General features: G+C 48.8%; 1 protein-coding gene across 4 annotated transcripts in view; it reads right to left on the bottom strand.

Moving 5' to 3' along the window:
- The window catches only part of SIPA1L1 (signal induced proliferation associated 1 like 1), an 847,070-nt gene that overhangs the window by 18,124 nt on the left and 814,905 nt on the right, over positions 1-14,041 (bottom strand). The window lies entirely within an intron of this gene.

Raw genomic sequence — 14,041 nt, 5'->3', positions numbered from 1 at the left:
CGTTGATCAAAGGGTTTAACAAACTGTAATGAAAAATGAGGGTCCAAGGTTAATTTATTTTTGTAATTCTTGTTGCTGATGACAATGTGTGCTTGTTGGACCTGGGGTCTCCAAGTCACATAGGGTAGCTAGGCACTAAGTAACAAGGCTTAACTCCAAAGTAACATAACAACCATCCACTCAAAAAGGACACTACACCAAGTCTTTTTTTAGGAAAATAATTGCCGCTTTATAAAAATACTTTGTTTTCTCTATTACTTTATCACACTAATTTTGTCAATCTTTTATTTAAATCACAGGTTTCTCCATTGGTTTAGTTACATCAATAACCAGAAAACTTAACATTGCATTGTATTTGATGATAAGTTTTCTCCCCCCAAAACTGATCCTAGCAATCTCACTCAGCGCTAAGGTTTCTAATAAGACACCCTGTAGTTCTCTACAAAATTCTCTAACCTCTTCCTGTCTAGTGAAACAAGTTAGTGCCTTGACTTAACATTACAATACACACACATGCTCTTTTTGGCAGATTTGGTACAGGCAGTGTTACTGTCAGAATGAGTTCCAGTGAATCCTAGTGGAGCAAAAGGATAGTTAGTCAGTGCCAGGACTCTGACCATGTACAGATAACACACGGTTCCCTGGTTACTGGTTTGAGGTTTCAAGGACCGTCTTATGCTTGGCCAGCCTTCTGCCACTAAGGTAGAGTTTCTTGGATTTACCACGAACCCCTGACAACTCTTCCCTCTTCACCCGGATTCCTCAGTTGACCCGTTAGCAAATTTACTGCAGCAGTGTCCCTCCAGAGCCCCACTCCCCCAGCTTACTTGTGGAGTGAGGTAACCATCTTTGTCCTCTCACTGCCGCCGGGAGTCCTCGATCTCACCACAGACCCCTGGGGGAAAATACAGGCCTTTTACCAGCTCCTACAGCGGCGAGCCCCCCTCCGCTCGTGATCCGGTGTGCCAACTGAGAAGGGAGCCTCCCTTCGCTCGTCGGACGGTCTTCGGACCTGGGGTGTCGCCCGCCGGGTGGAGCCGAGCCTTTTTTCTCTCACCAGTCCTGCGCCGCCGAGAAGACGCTTACAAACAGCCCCGCCTCACGGAGTGTGCGCGAAAGAAGGAACACTGCAGTGCGGCACCGCCCACCTCAGGGAAGAGACCTCACCAGCTTCCTGACTTGCGCAGCCGGCGGAACACTTCCCTCGGCAGCGCCCCCTCCTCCACCGGACTTCAGTGGATGGCCAGATCTCCTCGATTACCAAACGGTGCCACAGTTCTTCGAGAGGAGGAGGCGGGGGGGGGGGGGGGGGGGGGGGAAATTAAATGTTCCCAGGCTCAATGACAGGACGACCTCCCGGTATTCATCAGAACCCGGGAACGTGGGTGAGTGAATAGGGTTACCGCGATACAGTCCCCCTAACAATCTAGACGTTGTGGGTTGACTGAAGAGGGGAAACACCTCAGCTCCTTCTTCTCATGCTCAACCAGGCAGAGTACCCAGGTCGTGCTCACCGCTGCCGTTCTCACTTGGGCTCGTGACAATGAAATCTGCCTCATGAGAGCTTATCTCAGCTGGGCCAGATCAGCAGTAAGGGAGGCAGATTCTCAGCTCGGGCAGCAGATCTTAAAGGACCATCTACCCTGACAGGATCTCCCTTCCCTATTTGCAGCAGTCTGCGCTCCAGTCAGCTCCTCAAAGATGCCTCACACCCTGGCACCTTCTAAAATGGCTGCCCAACATTCCGCCTTATATAGGCTGACCTAGGAGGTCCAGAAGGGACCAGAAGGTTCTGGAATGTTCCTATTCTACCCTATGGGTCAAGTCTCTGATGTGGCAGTTATGGCAGTTATTGACCACCATTTTGCGTGACCCATACTTTCTAGTCAGGGACAGGCACCTAGGCCTCAGAAAAACGACTATGAGGGCAAAAAGAGCACCTAACCCCTAGGTCAATATCTCAAAAATCCAGTGGACATAAAAATATAAAAAGGTTTGAGGGGCAAAAAGGGGAAAAAATAAATAATTAATAGGAGGGGCTACCCAGAGGGCAGACAGGTCTAACAGTGCTATAAAAAAAGTTCTGGTAAACATTTGTTGCTAGGCAGGAAGGAACTCACCCTACAGTCAGCATTTATAATCTGAGAAGGTAACAGATTTGAACTCCACCAAATTCAAAAGTGAATATGATTTGGTGATATAAAAAAATCAAAGTAACCTATATACGGCCTGGTTCACAAAGGCAAACTTATACCTATGAGGAAGGTTATGATTGTTTGCTATTCATATGGGGATTTACAAGTAGTATCTTTACGAGTGTATCGTCTCGCCACACAAAACAATAGGACTGTCCTATCTTTTTATGTGCAGAGACTCCACACTTGTGAATAGCAAAAAGGCAAACTATCAAAAAAGTGTAAGTTGGGGGCGCGGCTACCGGTCGAAGACGATGGCCGCATAGTCTCGGAGCTCTGGAGTCGTAACAGCCCTTAACCTACTATCCGCACAATAATCCGCATTACAGGAGTCCGCTGAGGGGATCCCCCTGCATTGGAATACGAGCGGCATCCAAATGAGCGGTTCCGGTTCCCCGCGGATGCCCACAGCCATTGGAACCGTCGTCGAGCTGCCAGCGGCCCTGTAGGGCCTGCAAAGCCGGGGACCCTATTGATCCTGCAGTCTGAGACGAGGGCGTGATACGCGGAGGCGCGCACATTATCAACGCCAGGACCGTCTACACCGGCTCCGATCGTCATCCCTCTGGTGACTACGACACATACTTGCCCCTGTGCCAAGATGGCGGGCAGAGGGCCCAGAAATCAGACCGTCCAGAGTAAGCTAGACAAGTATGCTTACGACAAGGGACCCAGTACTACGCCACCACGGCCTAAGTCACAGGAGGCCGATGGAGGGAAGAAGATCACCCTAGAGGACGTCATGAGAGCACTGATAAACGTCCAGGCGACGGTTGGCATGATCTCAACTGACGTTTTGTTACTGCGTGCAGACCTCCACAAAATGGCGGACAGGGTGAAGGAGGTGGAGATAGTGTCCAAATCTCTGGTCCAGGACACTGCGGACCTGCAAATGTCAATGGCCCGTCTCGAAAAGGACAATAAGATGCTTATGGAGAAACTGGACGACCAGGAAGGGAGCGCAAGACGCAATAACATTCGTATTATAGGCATTCCTGAATCGGAGGTGTCCCAAGCTATGGATCTCTACGTTGAAGACCTGATCAAAACCAGGCTACAGCCGAAGGGCCTCTCCCATTTCTTCTCCGTGGAGCATGCCCACCGGGTCCTGGGAGGAAGGCCTAAGCCGGGGGCTCCTCCGAGACCTGTCCTGGCTCGCCACTTTAACTTCAGGGACCGAGATGCCATTCTCCAGGCGGCAAGAATCCCCCCCCCCCCCCCCCCACCCCCCATCCCCCCCATCCGGGTTCAGAACTCGACCATCGCCTTCTTCCCGGACTACACAGCGGCTGTCTCCAGGAGGCGACGGAGCTTCTTCGAGGTAAAGAAACGACTCCGGGCACAGGAGGTGCCCTATTCAATGCATTTCCCCGCGAAGCTGAGAGTGATGGATAATGGACAGACCTGGTTTTTTGATACGCCAGAGGCAGCGCAGGACTGGCTAGAGGGATGGCGTCCCGCGAACAGAAAAGATCGACGACCTAAACCGCACCGCTGCCGGGAAGGAGAAGACTCACCAGATAATCCAGGCCCGGATACCCGACAAGACTTTACCCCGGAGGAGGAGTGAACGAGACAACACTATAATGACTCCTTTGCATTGTGTAGCAGCATCTATTTTGTCTCCTCGGCGGCTTTGTTGTTCTGGGCTGGGGGAGCCTGAAGGACTCCGAACTGGCTGTCGACTCATAGGACTCTTTCCCCTGATCGCAAGTATTGCAACTATGGGTGGGAAAGAGCGCTCTGCTGTGTTGGGGTGGCGGGCAGTTTTGAGTTCGCCGAGCAGGGAGGCAGGGAGGGGGGACGGTTTTTTGGGTGGGAAGGGTATGGTTGCAACGGATTCGGTTGTTCCTATTGTTTTTCTAAAGGTTGTACTTTTGTTAGCCAGTATCTTTCACTACAGGACAGCTTTATATTACATTATGTTAGCTTTGCGGGATATTTGCAATATGGAATGTGACTTGCTTTCCTGCCGATACTGACTGATCAAAGCACAGGAGTTACAGGCTCCTCTTCCGGCCCTTACTCTGCTTACCTGGAATGTGCGTGGTTTGGGGGACAAGGTAAAGAGGGGTCTTCTGCTGCAGTATCTGAAACGCTGTGGCCCGGCGGTTGTATTCCTACAAGAGACACACCTGGTGGGGTCTGCAACCCAAGCGATGCACAGATGGGGCTACAGGATGGTGGCCCATGCTGAGTTCTCATCAGGTTCAAGAGGGACTGGGATACTCATTAGAAAAAAAATTCCCCTTTTGGTGCACCAGACACGGGTTGATGACCAGGGCCGATTTGCAGCGTTAACCTGTCAATGGGAAGGAAAGATGTTTAACCTGGTGTCTGTGTATGTACCCCCTGCACTCCATGCGCAAGCTCATACAGCTCTTAAGACATTTCTCCTTGCGCTACCTGCTGCGACACTCCTGATAGGGGGCGACTTTAATGACATCATTGATGGAGCCCTAGATAGATCCCCTCCTAGGACGGAACCGCGGGGTGGGCGACGACTTCTTGGTTTAGTGGAGGCCCTGGGCCTCACAGATGGATGGAGGTTCAGGCACCCTCTAGAGACAAACTTCACTTTCTACTCCCCAGTACACGCCTGTCATACGTGCATCGACTATTTCCTGTTGTCTGCAGATGCACTAAAGGGACTGGAGGAGGTCACAGTGCGACCGAGAGGTATCTCAGACCATTCTCCAATCCTTTTAACATACTCCCTTCGCCAGGTGGGTAGAAGACAAATGTTTCCACTGCACGCTGGGTTCCTTCAGGTAGCCCCTGTGTCATGGCGGCCCTCACACGCACCACTAAGCAGTACTTCCTGGAAAATCAAGGTTCGGTGGACTCCGAGTACGCTCTGGGAAGCCTACAAGATGGTCCTGCGCGGGCAGGCGATGGCCTCGATCATAGGGCATAAGAGAGAACAGAGGGCGACTTTGGATACCCTAGAGATGGAATTGTCCACGGCTGTTGCGTACCAGGAGACCCACCCGTCTCCGGGAGCTACACGTACGGTTCGCCTTAAGCAGGCCGAGGTCCTAGCCTTACAGAGAGAGATGGTCCATGCCACGATCCAATCCACACGACATAGGATATACGAACTGGGAGATAAGGCCAGGAAGATGCTGGCCTGGCTAGACAAGAAAGAAAGGGCGTCTAGAGTCATTGGCCAGTTGATCTCCCCCGCCGGCTCCATGGTCTCCGACCCTGCTGGTACAGTTGATATGCTAGTGGATCACTACGAAAGAATATATGCCCCCCAGGCGCCTTACACAGTTTCGGAGGCCTACGAGTATATTAAAGATCTTACGATACCAAGTCTCTCCTCAGAAGCGGCGCTTCTTTTAGAGGAGGATATTACGATTGAAGAGGTGCAGGCTGCTACCTACGCACTTGCATCTGGCAAGGCGCTAGGTCCGAATGGGCTTCCAGTTGAACTCCATAAGAGGACGATGCAAACGACGGCCCCCTTCTTTCTCCGTATGTTATCAGATAGCCTTGAGCGTGGGGAGCTACCGAGGGATCAGCGGCTAGCAACGATAGTTGCAATCCATAAGCCGGGTAAACCGGTTCCGGACTGCGCTTCCTATCGTCCGATATCCCTCATTAATGCTGAGCCCAAAATAATAGCTAAACTACTTGCCTTGAGGGTGACTCCCCACCTTGCATCCCTGATTAGCCCGGACTAATCTGGTTTCATGCCTCATCGAAGCACGGCTCTTAATCTCCGCCAGCTTCATGCGGTCATGGCACGCTCGGCACTTATAGAAGAACCAGCAGTCATCCTCTCATTGGACGCAACAATGGCGTTCGACACAGTCGAATGGCCATACCTGTTTGCGGTACTCCAACATATGGGCTTTGGCCCTAAGTTCTGTGCCTGGATACGCTTATTATATTCCAAACCATTGGCACATGTTGCTGCCAATGGTCACATCTTCCCTCTGGGCCGTGGCACTAGGCAGGGATGCCCCCTGTCCCCACTGCTTTTTGCATTACTTTTGGAGCCTCTCGCGATATGGATCAGGTGGGAGCCTTCCATTAAAGGACTCCATTGGACAGCCGGGTGGGAGGAACGCATAAGCCTCTATGCGGATGATATACTTTTATACCTCACCTCCCCCAAGAAATCCATTCTCGAGCTATTGAACGTCTGTGAAAAATTTGGTAGGGTGTCCGGTTATAAGATCAACTGGACTAAGTCCGTCCTTCATGTTCTCTCTGGTGCACCTCCCATGCTTCCTCATAGCTGTCCCCTACGTGTCGCGACAGCGCCACTCAAATATCTAGGCGTCTTTATTACCTCAGATCCCGACGAATTTTATGATTTGAACCTTCGACCATTACTTGACAGGTTTAGGCGCGACGTTAAGGTGTGGCAGTCCCTTCCCCTTACGCTCCTGGGTAAGGCGGCACTGTACAAAATGATGGCGCTGCCGCGCTTTTTATACGTGCTTGAAAATTCCCCGTTTCTGGTCCCACCGGCCTACTTCAAGGCGATCGCTGCGGCGGTGTCTCATCTACTTTGGGGGGCGCTGCAGCCCCGAATCGCCCAGGATAAACTGACCAGAGGTTGGTATGATGGGGGGATAGCGCTCCCGAACATCGAACTCTACTACTGGGTGGCTCACCTTAAACAGATCAATTTCTGGTTACATACCCCGCAGACTGAGCAAGCGTACTTTGCTGATAGGCACTCTCTTGAAGGTAGGGGTCTACTCCGTAATCTTTATTCCCGCCGCCCTCAGTTGGACCTAGTGGGTCCGACCCACCACACGGTACAGTTATGGTACAAGGCCAATAGACGCCTTAAGTGCAAGGACGTTATCACACAAATGACACCACTGTGGGACTCCTGGCAACTAAGATTCCTTCGAAACAGTGAGGGGTTCCAGGCTTGGGACTCCATTGGTATTTCGGTGATAGGGGACTTATGGAGGACGGGTGACCTGCAAGCACAAAATGCCATGTCCCAGACGGAGAGATTTAGGTATCTGCAGATCACACATGTGCTGCATTCGGTTATACCGCGGGGCACTGTCCTACAGGAGTTGTCCCCGCTAGAGGACAGACTTCTAACGGACCACATGCCAGATAAGGCCACTTCCTTTACTTACAAGAAACTCAAATAATCTCCCGGACGTGATGTCAAAGTTGAAAATGACCTGGACTTAAGAGGTGGGCCCCTTCGATGACTCCGAATGGCAGGAGGCCCTTGCCTCACCCCGTGAAACACCCATCCCCTCCAGGTTGAAACTGGTCCAATTAAAGATACGACACCGCACTTACTACACCAGGACGACTTTGTATAAAATAGGTAGAGCCACGGACAAGTACTGCCTTCGTGGCTGTGGGGAGGAGGGAGCATTCTTCCACACCATTTGGGACTGTAGGCACATGACAGCGTACTGGACAGAAGTAATGCGGACTATGTCACAAACGATCAGTATCTCTCTGCTGCCGGAGCCTCGCCGTTGTTTACTCAACGTATGGGAGCCTAACGATCTGAACCATCGTCAGTTGAACTGGGTAACATTGGGCATGATGATAGCGAAGCGCAACATTGCTTTGTTGTGGGGATCAACAGTCTCTCCGACCCTCAATAAATGGTGTAAAGATATGGATGAGGCGATGGTAGCGGAGAGGGCTGTTTTCATCCATCTTGGCTGCCCAAATAAATGGGAGGGAATATGGGGGGCTTGGAACAGGGTCAGAGGTTGTATTTGTGATCCTCCACGAGCCACTGCGGAGGAAGAGGACTTAGACTGATTGCCTGTGGAACCCTCGACTAAATGTAGTCATGATGTGATATATTGTATTACCGGTGATCTATATATGTATGATGTATCATGATGGAAATAACTTTAATGAAGCTGTCCTACCTGTTTTGTTAAGATGAAAATAAAAAATATTTTTTTAAAAAAGTTTAAGTTTATCTTTGTGAATCATGTTCAAAGTTGGCATCCACCTGCTGAAAGGTCATAGACTTGAAATTACGGAGGGAATACATTTCTTTTCACGTGATCAGGTTTCTGGCATCAATTTATCTGGTTTTCTCCCCTTGCACTCACTTCCCAAATACTTTCTAAATAAATATCATTGTGTTTTTAGTCAAAGATGCATGCATACATTACACTTGTCATGATGCAAGGTATGGAGCATGTCATAATCAGGATTTCTCTTCTCCTGAAAAACTAGCAAACATGCTCTGAAGAACTTTTTTCCTCACAATCCGAAAGACACCTTGGCCTTTCAAGCAATCATCATCCAATCTGGTACCCTCACGTGAGGAATGAAGTCCTTTTCATCATGGAGGATCAGTAACTCTAGCACTTCTTTGTTGAAACAAATTGAATTTCTAATACTTTTCTCCCAACTGGGGGGCTCATCTCTGCACACAGCAGCTGGGGCTCGGTCCATCCAGCCAGTATTTGATAAGATGGCGATGTCTGTCCTTTTTTAAACTTGGCAGATCTACGACTCTACAGTAGAGTAGCTGTAAAGATGTGTCGGTTATTGGGGTGTTCTGATTTTGGGGGTTGTGTGGCTGAACCAGAAGCACTGGGATGAATACTGAATATAGCAGTCTGTTCTGTTTCATTCATGGTGAGTTCTGCCTAATCCTAATTGGTGGTTTCACATTGTTTCTAATGCACAATACTATTGTGCTTGTTTCACCCCTGAGGCGGAAGCCGGGGGCTCTCCCTGCTTTGCTCTATCTGTTTTAACTAGCTGTGAAATTAAATCTTTATTATTTGCGCCGTATCTCTCTACAAGCATCTTTACTTACTTGTGGGGGATTTTAATGATAGATTGTGGAGCTCGCCAAACCTCCAACCCCGATCCCCTGCGCAGCCGAGTAGGGGCTGGCGCTGATGGACAGAGACAGGGGCTTACAGCCGTTCATAGCCGCCATCTTGAGAGGGCTAAGGGGTTTGCAGCCTAGTTGCAGGACGCCTCCCACCCTCCTCTGCACCATATAAATTCTACATGTCTCCACGTCCGCGCAGTGGGCGGGCGCACCGGCAACGCGCCAAAGGCAAGCCCGTCTGCGCCCGACCGGGACCAGGGGCCACCCCTCTGCTCGTTTTCAGCGACAGAGGCTAATATATAATAAGGACTCCCTGCACCAACTGCGTCCCTCTACACTAGCATGCTGCCATCACCACTTTCACCCTTTGGAGACCCCTCATTTCTGCCCTCACTGTAAGTCTGAGTTAATCAACCCATCAACCCACCCGGTTTTAAAGGATTATTATATGTTTCTTCTTAATTGCAGATCTCTTGCAAAACATATCCTAGAGATATCTTTGTTGTTGGAGGAACACACCCCGTAAGTAGTTTTCTTAACTGAGACTTGGCTGACCCAGACTCCCAGTATGACCTAGTGCAAGCCCTTATTCCTGGCTATCAGATAGCCTGATTAGATCGTCCGCAGGGCAAAGGCAGATGGCTTGCGATCATTTATAAGGACGTTTATATATGTCGCTGCCTGACGGAGTCCATCGCTGACTGTGAAAGTCTCCCCTTTGTTATTGAATTTTCACCTAATAACAGTTTCTCTGGCATTCTCATCTACCGTCCCCCCTGGTCGTTTAAAACAATTTCAAATAGATCTTCCGTCTGTTGTGGCAGAATTGGTTACATCTCCCTCAAATTTTACACTACTCGGAGAACTTAACATCCATTTTGACAATATTTTAGACACTATCGCCACAGGAATGATAGCCAGCTTAGCCGGTATTCAATTAGAGCAACTTGTCCTGGGTTCAAATTAGAAATTAGAATTAGAATTCAACGCATATTAAAGGTCATCTTTTGGACCCAGTATTTAGTAACAGCGAACTTCTAAAAGTGGGCAGTATCAGCCATCTTCCTTGGACTGATCACTTTTTGATCCCTTTAATCTGGACCACTCCTAAACCTCCATCCTTTACCCCACTTCCACGAACAACTCGAAATTGGTCCAAGCTCAATACAGATAAATGGACTAGGATTCTCACTGCCACTACTCCCTCACTTTCTTGTGACCCTTGTACTAATAATAGGTTATTTACCAACTGGATCACGAGCTCGTTGGCTCCGCACTTCCTTTTCGTGCCTCTGGCACAAAAAGGAAGCAAAAAACAGCGCCCTGGTATTCAGAAGAGCTCAGGGAAAAAAAAGTCTTTGCAAAAGATTAGAAGGGAAGTGGCGCATGCCCTACGATTCCACGACAAAGCGATCTACAGGGAAGCCATTAGGACCTATAAGAACGAAATAATATTTACACAGTCTACATACTACACTGAAAAAATTAGATCGGCCAAGTCTAAGCCTAAAGAGATCTATCAGATAGTGAAAACACTGACTAGGCTGCCATCTCCGTCGACAGGTAATGACAATTCATCCTCTCGATGTGATGAACTGGCTAATTCTTTCTTTTTGAAAGTAAACACAATTTATCTCTCCTTTTCAGATCCAGACGTAGAATTGGCCACTAAAAAATCGGATTTACCCATAGAGCTAGAGGCCTCCCCTCAAAAAACTATCTGGGCCATTTTCCCATGCTGCACCTTGACACTCTTGAGCCCTTAATAAACCAAGTAAAATCGGGTTCTCCATGTGACCCTGCTCCCCCTGGCATGCTGATCCTAGCCAACAAAGTCATCCTTCCCACACTTATGAAGTTGTTCAACTCTTCCATAGTAAGTGGGATAGTGCCACAGGCCTGGAAGCATGCCATGGTTCGAGCATTGTTGAAAAAACCCACTCTTGATCCGACGAATTTTAATAACTATCGTCCGATATCACTTCACCCCTGGATAACCAAGATCTTAGAGAAACATATTAATATCATTGTAACTCAGTTCTTCGAGCACAACCATCTGCTCAACGTTACCCAGACAGGCTTCCGCCCCAAACACGGCACGGAGACTGCCTTGTTGGCTGTGACAGAAGAGACAAGGCGGATCCTGGATCAGGGAGGGTCAGTGGCAGTGATCCTCCTTGATCTGAGCGCCGCCTTTGATACGGTAAATCATAAAATACTCTTCGACCGTCTCATCGACTTGGGAATATCGGGAGAAGCCCTGGTTTGGTTCAGGTCTTTTTTAAGTGATCGAACCTTCCAGGTCTCTGAAGGTACATCGGTCTCTTCTAGCAAGCCACTGGGATGTGGGGTGCCGCAGGGCTCTTCACTGAGCCCTACGCTCTTTAAAGCATATATGAGACCGCTGGCTGGGATTGTACGTCCGCATGGTATTAACATCATTACCTATGCGGACGATACCTAGCTAGTGGTCTCCCTTGTACAAAAGAGCAGCCCACTACCACAGTCCAACTTAACAACATGCCTGGAACAGGTCAAGAGCTGGATGACAAAGTCCTGTCTGAAGCTCAATGATGATAAAATAGAGATTATGCTCCTATGCCCCCCAACCCCTTCTACCTTAGAGCTGTTATGGCCTCTGAGCATGGGCACAGCCCCCACCCCCAGAGACAATATCAAAAGCCTGGGGGTGTGGATGGACAAATCATTGACCTTCGACATGCAGGCAACTAAAGTCTAAGCAACCTGTTTTGGCCTCTTGATGATGGTTAAAAGAATCCTTCCGCTTCTTCCCTTTGAGGCCAGGCAGATAGTTATACAGGGCTTAATTCAATCTCGCCTTGATTTCAACAATGCTCTGTACCTGGGGGCGCTGGAGTACACTTTACAAAAACTGCAGCGCACCCAAAACTGTGCAGCTCGCACATTGCTTGGAATTCCCCACAGAACTAAGCATGGGCGGAAAATCCGTTTCGCTCGCGGATTTTGCGGATTTTCGGTAAATTCGCAATCCGCGAGATTCGCGAATCTCCCGCAAAATCCGCGAGCAGCGGATTTTATGGCTTGCTCGCACTGTTCGCGTGAGTTCGCGGCTTCCCAGTACAACTTCGCGCCCCGCGAATAAGCGCAAAATTGCAGAAATACGATCTTAGCAAAACTGAAACTACTTACCAGGTTCAAAAGTTCAGGCTCATCATTAGTAGCCATTTCCTGTAGTGCTTCCTGAGGGGCCCCTCCAGAGTTCAGTTGCCAGTTGCAACTATTATGTGACCCTGCTCTGAACCTCAGAATAGTTACACATATGCCACAAAGGTCCTGAATTACAGCTAAGGGAGACAAGCAGGAGCCAGGCTGGAAGTTCAAATCCATTAATCAGCCCCTAATTCATTATTGTCAGTTGGGGCAGGGCAGGTGTTGTAACTAATTTTGCAACAATGAAAGCACTTAGCAAGTGCAAAAGATCACTAATCAGGAAGCACTAAGGAAGCAGGTGCCAGCTAAAAAAATATTCTGTGACACATTAATCAGCCCCAAATTAATTCAGGTCACTTGAGGCAGGGAAGGTGTGCTTGCTTTGCCACAATAATGTACACTGACTGGACAACCAGAGGGTGCTGTGATGAAACAGAGGGTGGCATGGGTGGGCCAGAGGGTGGCATGAGTAGTCAGAGAGTGGCAGTGGTGACAGAGAGTGGCAGTGATGAAGAAGAGTGTCCCAAACAGGCTGGACACGTAGAAACAACATGTTCGCGAAACTTGCGACCCGACAGGTAAGTTCGCGTTTTGCGAAATTGTACAAAACCCTCGCGAACTGGCAGAAACCCGCGCGAACACACAAAAAAAATCTGCAAATTCGCGGATTTTGCGGATTGCGAGTTCGCAAATCCGCAAAATTCGCGAACGCGAGATTCGCAAAATTCGCCCATGCTTACACAGAACCTCAATAAAATCTGGCTTAAGAGCGTTGCACTGGCTCCCCATTAGAGAGAGAGTCAAGTCTAAGTCTATGTGCATCGCACATCAAGCTTACAGGAAATCCGGCCCAGAAATCGGCCACTCTTTGGTATCACCATACCAACCCACCAAAGCCCTCCGCTCCTCACATGCTTTCTTAGCCCAAGTTCCGAGTATTCATAGAGCAAGGGCTAGAGGTCGATCCTTTGCTTATAAAGCCCCCAAACTATGGAACGCTCTACCCCTCCATCTTAGAGCTGACTCTAACCTGTTGAGCTTCCGCAAACAGCTCAAAACTTTCCTTTTTAATTAGTGGGGTCTTCCCTGCTCTTTTTTCTGAAGGCATTGGTTGTAGTCTTAGCGCCTGGACGCCTCAGGGCAGCTGTTAGCGCTTAATAAAAATGGTTTTCATTTCATTTCATTTCAGTATCTCTGGTACCAACAAGTGTGCTCCCAGTGTTTGCCTTTCCTCAATTTTTATAGTTTACTTGTCACTAAACTTCTTGTCCTAAAATCTTGGTTACTCATCTTTACACTGATCAAATTGGTTCTCAATTTCTAATTATGTTTTAGGAAAGCCATGATTAAAATTATAGGCTTTATGAGAGACTTCCCAGTCAGACATACTTGCATCATAGTTTTTCAGTTTGTGCTTGAGACCATCTTCCATTGGTTGTGTTGTGCGTAACTGTTTGGTGTCATTATTGGTCCTTTTGGTAGGAGGGTTAACCTATGTACATCTGCAAAAATAACTATTGATGGACAGAATGCAGAACAATGTCATACATTCACCCCAGTACAGAGATCGGGGCCTAAATCCATAGTTTTTTGCTCACCATGCCATTCCAGTTTGAACGGAGCCATATGCAAATCAGTCTTGACCCTGCGCCCAATGGGAACCGTCCAGCCTGAACTACCAAGCCAGGTCCTCCCTAGACTGGAAACAAGCATCCTAGGACCTAGCATCCTATCCTATGTACATCTCCATGGAAGGGGCTGATCAGGTTACTTTTTGCCACATCTTGTAGTTAGGTGGAGCAGAGAGATGTTTGTGGAACCAATGGATTTGCCTTTTGGGTGT

Source organism: Lissotriton vulgaris, chromosome 9 (assembly GCF_964263255.1).
Source record: "Lissotriton vulgaris chromosome 9, aLisVul1.2, whole genome shotgun sequence".
Lineage (NCBI taxonomy): Eukaryota > Metazoa > Chordata > Amphibia > Caudata > Salamandridae > Lissotriton > Lissotriton vulgaris.
This window is presented reverse-complemented; position numbering and strand designations above follow the sequence as displayed.